Raw genomic sequence first — 7,180 nt, forward strand, 5'->3', positions numbered from 1 at the left:
AAAACCAGAGGAGACTGAGTCAACCTGGGTCACCCAGACATCACCTACACAGGGGTGAACCCTCCTACTGTTACAGTACCAGCATGAGGAGTGCACTCCCTCTCCGCCCCATCCCCTGCTGCTGGTGGGGCCACTCTGCCATACTAAGTCCAATAGAGGGGACTGCAGGATGCAACCAGCAGTGACTTTGGGGATCCCCTCTCTCAGGGCAGGTTTGTGGGGAGATATGGACAGTGACTGGGTGGGAAAGCTTTGGAAAAAGGACCCTTCTCCCCAGTCTTGAGCACACAGCTAGCACCCTTCTTCCCCCCACCCAGCATGATGCTTGGCTGAATTTGCTGTGTGCAGAGAGACAGAAAAATGGTGTAGAACCAGGTGAGATGATGGGAAGAAAGCTGATCTCCACACCATGTAAAGCAGTGGTCCCCAACCCCCGGGCCACGGACCGGTGCCGGTCCGTGGGCCATTTGGTACTGGTCCACAGAGAAAGAATAAATAACTTACATTATTTCCATTTTATTTATATTTAAGTCTAAACGATGTATTATTTTTATAAAATGACCAGATTCCCTCTGTTACATCTGTCTAAGACTCACTCTTGATGCTTGTCTTGTAAGTTCGACAATTATATTTAAAAATACCACAGTTTTTACGCTGGTCGCATAATTTTATTTTGTGCATTTATCCGTCCCACCCTAAAGGCCGGTCTGTGAAAATATTTTCTGACATTAAACTGGTCCGTGGCCCAGAAAAGGTTCGGGACCACTGATGTAAAGCACACACCTGGTGTCCTCCCCTGCCCTGACCTGTTGGAATGTTGTGCCCATAGGTGAGGCCGAATTCCATGTGGCTGAATTTACCACATGTACGGAGACAGGACAACAATGTGCTGGGACTTTCCATGGTTTTGGGAGGAGAGCTGCTTGACCAGAGGCATGTGGGGAGACTCTGAGGTTGGTGGCTCTGAGGAAAGACAGTGATGGGGGATGAGCCCTAGGATTGTTGTGCTGAGTTGTTCTCCAGTGTGACAATCGCCGTATTTCTTGGGTGGAGCACTCCCCTCCCAACGGCGTCAACCTGGGAGAAACCAACTGTCCTACCTTGTGGATTCTCTCTTGCCCTACCCTGCAGAGATTAGGTCCTGCTGAGTAGTCAGAGAGTAGAGGTCTGAACAAACTCAGGGGATGACAGTGACTCAGTTATCTGGCATTAAGGTGAGGGGATATTCCCCAAACTTTCAAATGAATCTGAATGGCATTTTTTCTCATGGGAGATTCAGTAGAACCATCTTCCTGGTTGCAAAAAGATAGACTGGGATTGGAAACTATGGAGTGGGACCACAACCACTAGCTTCCCTGAAGCCTGACTGATACCTCCTCTTCAGGAGAAAGCCACTAGCCCCATTATCCCAATTCAACCAGAGACTCTTTTAGTGACCAAGCCTAACAACCAGTAGGCAGAGGTGGCTGGAAGTGGCTCTCAGGGTGCCTGAGGTCTTTTGCGGGCCCAGTGTTGACAAAAGTCAACCTCAGTATTCAGCTTGGTCTTTCTCACATGCATCCAAGCCCAGCAGAGGCAGCCACAAACTGTGGATTGCTTTTATCTCTGAACAGGTTGCAGAGGGTCAATCAAAGGCAGTGTCCCACAATGGCCTGCACCAGGCTCCCTCCCAAGAGGCCCAGAACCATCACATCTAGTGGACAACTTCAGACAACATCAGAACAAAATCCAACTAGCTTCACAAACAGTATATTGAAAGGAAAATCTTGTCTGGCACCAAACCTAGCTGAGGTGAATCCTGCTTCCTATGGTCAGCACCTGCCCTGAGGCTCTCACACTTTGATGGAGGTAGAGCCTCACAGTCAGCTAGCCTGAGGCTCAAACTGATGCACAGGGAACCAATAGCAATCAAGTCTCAATCACCCAAGGATTATTCCTGGAGCACCCTACTCAGGTGATCAAGGAGATTGCACCAACAGAATACCTACTATATCAGGCCACACCATGAAGACTTGGAATCATAGCAGAGCTACCTAACACATAGAGACAAATATAAAAGGCAACCAAAACAGGGAGAAAAGAAACAAGCTCCAAATGACAGCAGAGGAGACATCTTCACTGAAATGAAGACAAGCCATTTATCAAATATAGAATTCAAAGCTATAACAAAGTGAGAACTTCAACAGAGTTATCAAGCATAAAAAAAGGACTTAGAAACCATAAAAAAGAACCTGTTAGAAATGAAGAATACAATATCTGGCATCAAGAATATACTGGAAGGAATACACAGTAGGTTGGATGAAGCAGGAAATTGAATCAGTGATTTGGAAGACCAGGTAGAAAAAAACACTCAATCAGAGCAGTAAAAGGAAAAAAGAATTAAAAAGAATGAGGAGAGTTTAAAGGACCTTTGGGACAACATGAAGCACAACAACATCTATACCATAGGGGCAAGAGAAGGAGAACAGTGAGAACAAGGGGTCAAGAACTTATCTGAAGAAATAATGATAAAAAATTTCCCTAACCTGGTGAAGGAAAAAACTTGTTACTCAAGTTCAGGAATCACTGTGAGTAACAAACAAGATGGTCCTAAAGAGGCCCACGCTAAAACACATCATAATTAAAATGGTGAGGGTTAAAAAAGAGACAATCTTAAAAGAAGCAAAAGAAAAGCAGTTAGTTACTTACAAGAGAGTTTCCATTAGACTGTCAGCTGATGTCTCAACAGAAATATTTTAGGCCAGAAGGGATTGGCATAAAATATTCAAAGCGATATAAAGCAAGGACTTACAACCAAGATTATTTTATACAGCAAGGCTATTATTTTAAATTGAAGGAGAACTAAAGAGCTTCCCAGACAAGAAAAGGCTAAAGAATTCATTACCACTGAACCAGCATTACAAGAAATGTCAAAGGGCCTTCTTTAAAAAAAGGAAAAAACCTCAGAGGGACATAGTTAAAAGAAAAAAATGGCAATAAATACATATCTATCAATAATCATTTAAAATGTAAATTGTTGACCCTGGCCTGTTGGATCAGTGGTAGAACATCAGCCTGGTGTGTGGATGTCCTGGGTTTGATTCTCAGTCAGGGCACACAGGAGAAGTGCCCATCTACTTCTCTACCCTTCCCCCTTTTTCTTCTCTTTCTCTCTCTCTCCCTCTCCCCCCCACCTGCAGCCAGCCATGGCTTGATTGGAATGAGTTGGCCCTGGGCACTGAGAATGTCTCCGTGGCCTTCACTTCAGGCATTAAGAAGAGCTTAATTGCTGAGAAATGTAACAACGCTCCAGATGGGCAGAGTATCGCCTCCTATTGGGCTTTTCGAGTGGATTCCAGTTGGGGCATATGTGGGAGTCTGTCTCTCTGCCTCCCTTCACTGAATAAAAAAATAAAAGTAAATTATTTAAATGATCCAATAAAAAAACAGGGTAGCTGAATGGATAAGAGAGCAAGACCCATATATGTGCTCAGAATGAAAGACACTTACAGACTAAATGTAAATGGATAGAAAAAAGATACTTTATACAAATAGGAAGGGAAAAAAAGCTAGGATAGCCATACTTATACCTGACAAAATAGACTTTAAAGCAAAGACTATAGTAAGAGACAAAGAAGGACACTACATAATGATAAAGGGAACAATTCAAACAACAGGAGAGAACCCTGGTAAACATTTAAGCACTCAATTTGGAGCACATAGTAGGGGATTTTAACACCCCATTGACATAAATAGATCATGCACACATAAAATCAGTAAGGAAACGCAGTCTTAAATGACACATTAGATCAGCTGGATTTAATTGATATCTGAGAGCATTTAACCCCCAAACAGCAGAACATACATTCTTTTCCAGTTCACATGAAACATTTTACAGGATAGACCACATATTAGGATACAAAACAAGCCTCAATACATTTAAAAAGATTGAAATGATATCAAGCATCTTCTCTGACCATAATGGTGTGAAACTAGAAATCATGCACAAGAAAAAAGTGCAAAACACACAAAGACATCAAAGCTAAACAACATGTTATTAAACAATGAATGGGTTAACAATGAGATCAAGGAACAAATCAAAACACCTTGAAACAAATGAAAATGAGAACACAACTCCAAATCTATGAGACACAGTGAAAGTGGTCCTATGAGGGAAATTTATAACATTACAAGCCTACCTCAAGAAATAAGAAAAATCCCAAATTAACAATCTAACCTTCCATTTAAAGGAAGTTAAAAAGAACAACAAAGCCCAAAGTGAGTAGAAGGAAGGAGATAATAAAGATAAGAGCAGAAATAAATGACATAGAGACTAAAATTCAATACAAAATAATCAATGAAACCAAGAACTGGTTCTTTGAAAAGGTAAACAAGATTGACAAACCTTTAATTAGACTCAGCAAGAAAAAAAAAAGAGAGAGGACCCAAGTAAATAAAATCAGAGATGAAAGAGAAGTAACACAGACAACAAGGAAATACAAAGCATCATAAGAAAATACTATGAACAACTCTCTGTCAACAAATCAGACAATCTGGCTAAAATGGATAAATTCCTAGAAACACGAACTCTTACAAAACTAAATCAGGAAGTCTGAGATTCTGAATAGAAAGATTTCAGCCAGTGAAAGTGTAGCAGTAATAAAAAAACCAAAAACACTCCCAAGAAACAAAAGTTCTGGCAGGTAGGCTTAGCAGTAGATCATCAACCCAGCATATGGAAGTCCCGGGTTCAATGGGGCACACAGGAGAAGTAACCATCTGTTTCTCTGCCCTCCCCGTTTTCCTCCCACAGTTATGGCTTGATTGATTTGAGCCCATAGCCTCTGGGCACTGAGGATGGCTCCATGGAGCCTCTGCCTCAGGTGGTAAAAATAGCTCGATGCAGGCAGCCCAAGATGGGCAAAGCATTGGCCCCAGGCGGGGGTTGCCAGGTGGATCCTGGTCGGGTTGCATGCGGAAGTTTCTGTATCTCCCCTACTCTCACTTAAAAAAGCAAAAAATCAACAAACAACAAGTGTGGTGAGGGTGTGAAGAAAAGGAAGCCCTTGTACACTGTTGGCAGAAATGCAGGTTGGTGTAGCCACTATGGAAAGCAGTATGGAATTATCTCAAAAAATTAAAAATGAGACTGCCTTTTGATCCAGCGATCCCACTTTTGGGAATTTATCCTAAGAATCCCGAAATACTATTGGAAAGAATATATGTATCCTTATGTTCATTGCAGCATTATTTACAATAGCCAAGTGCCCATCTGTAGATGAATGGATAAAAAGGCAGTGATACATTTACACAATGGAATACTACGTAGCCATAAAAAAATAAAGGAATCTTACCTTTTGCAACAGCATGGATGGACCTGGAGATTATTATGCTAAATGAAATAAGCCAGTTAGAGAAAGGCAAGTACTAGATGATTTTACTCATATATAGAATTTTTTTTTTTTTTTTTTGTGGCAGAGACAGAGAGAGTCAGAGAGAGGGACAGATAGGGACAGACAGACAGGAACGGAGAGAGATGAGAAACATCAATTCTTAGCTGTGGCTCCTTAGTTGTTCATTGATTGATTTCTCATATGTGCCTTGGCCGGGGGGCTACCGCAGACCAAGTGACTCCTTGTGCCAAGCCAGCGACCTTGGGCTCAAGCTGGTGAGCCTCGCTCAAACCAGATGAGCTCGCACGCAAGCTGTGGACCTCGAGGTCTCGAACCTGGATCCTCTGCATCCTAGTTCGACACTCTATCCACTGTGCCACCGCCTGGTCAGGCTTATGTATGGAATCTAATGAACAAAATGTAAGAAGCAAAATAGAGACAGACTCATAGATAGAGAGCAGGTTGACAGCTATTGAGGGTAGAGTTGGGCGAGGGATAGAGCAAAGGAACACAAAAATTATGGACACAGACAATAGTGTGGTGATTGCTGGGAGGGAGTGGTGTTGGCAGGAATAGGAGGATAAATAGTGGTGGCCAAAGACTTGACTCAAGGTGGGGGGAGGGGGAGATGGTGAACACATAGCACAGTATACAGAGATGTGTTGTAGCATTGTCACTTGAAACTTGTATAGTTATGTTAACTAGTGTCATCCTAACAAATTAATTTTTAAAAACCTTAAAATATATATTTATTTAGAAGCACTTAATTCTTGGATACATATTTGTACATATGTGTATAGATAGCATCAGGTGGGGTTTTTTTCCTGTGTACATGAGTATGTGTGTTTGTGTGTGTCTGTGTGTGTGTTGATGGTTTCTTTGATATTTAGAAAGGTGTGCATTAGGGTGTATATTTTCTTTCTAGTAGTACCTTTAAAATGAAATCACATTGTATTCACAATCTTCTATTATTTAAGACATAATTAGTTACAAGCAATAACAAATTAGCATGCACCCTCTTCCCTACTCTACATTTTATCTATCATATTTTGTTAAAAACTTAAATTTCTTAGTGTTTATCTTTGCACTGTTACACATAGTTAGTGTGAATCTATTGAGACCACATCTATAGAGTGGTTGGGATCAATATCCCAACACAACATTAACTACTATGCAAGTGTTATTTATTTTTATTGGATTTTTGTATTTGTTGAAGAATACATTAGTCACAATTTCCACTGCCTTTGTGGTAACTTTTTTCTCTCTCATCTATCAGTAAATTTTGATGCTTCTTTTCAGATTTTTTTTTTTTGTGTATGTATATGACAGAGACAGAGAGAGACAGAGAGAGGGACAGACAGGCAGGAAGGGAAAGAGATGAGAAGCATCAATTCTTCGTGCGACTCCTTAGTCTCCTTAGTTGTTCACTGATTACTTTCTCATATGTGCCTTGATGGGGTGGGGGCTACAGTAGAGTGAGCGGCCCCTTGCTTCAGCTAGTGACCTTGGGCTCAAGCCAGCCACCTTGGGCTTCAAGCCAGTGACCTTGGGCTCAAGCCAGCGACCCAAGGTGTCATGTCTATGATCCCAAGCTCAAGCCAGAGACCCCGTGCTCAAGCTGGTGAGTCGCCATTCAAACTTATGAGCCCACATTCAAGCTGGTGACCTTGGGGTTTCGAACCTGGATCCTCTGCATCCCAGTCCGATGCTCTATCCCCTACGCCATCGCCTGGTCAGGCCCGAATTTTTCTTACAGATTCTTTGTATCCTTTTTGTGCTAGTTTCTTCATCACCACTCACTAATGAAC

The sequence above is a fragment of the Saccopteryx leptura genome, chromosome 3, assembly GCF_036850995.1.
Source record: "Saccopteryx leptura isolate mSacLep1 chromosome 3, mSacLep1_pri_phased_curated, whole genome shotgun sequence".
Taxonomy (NCBI): Eukaryota; Metazoa; Chordata; class Mammalia; order Chiroptera; family Emballonuridae; genus Saccopteryx; species Saccopteryx leptura.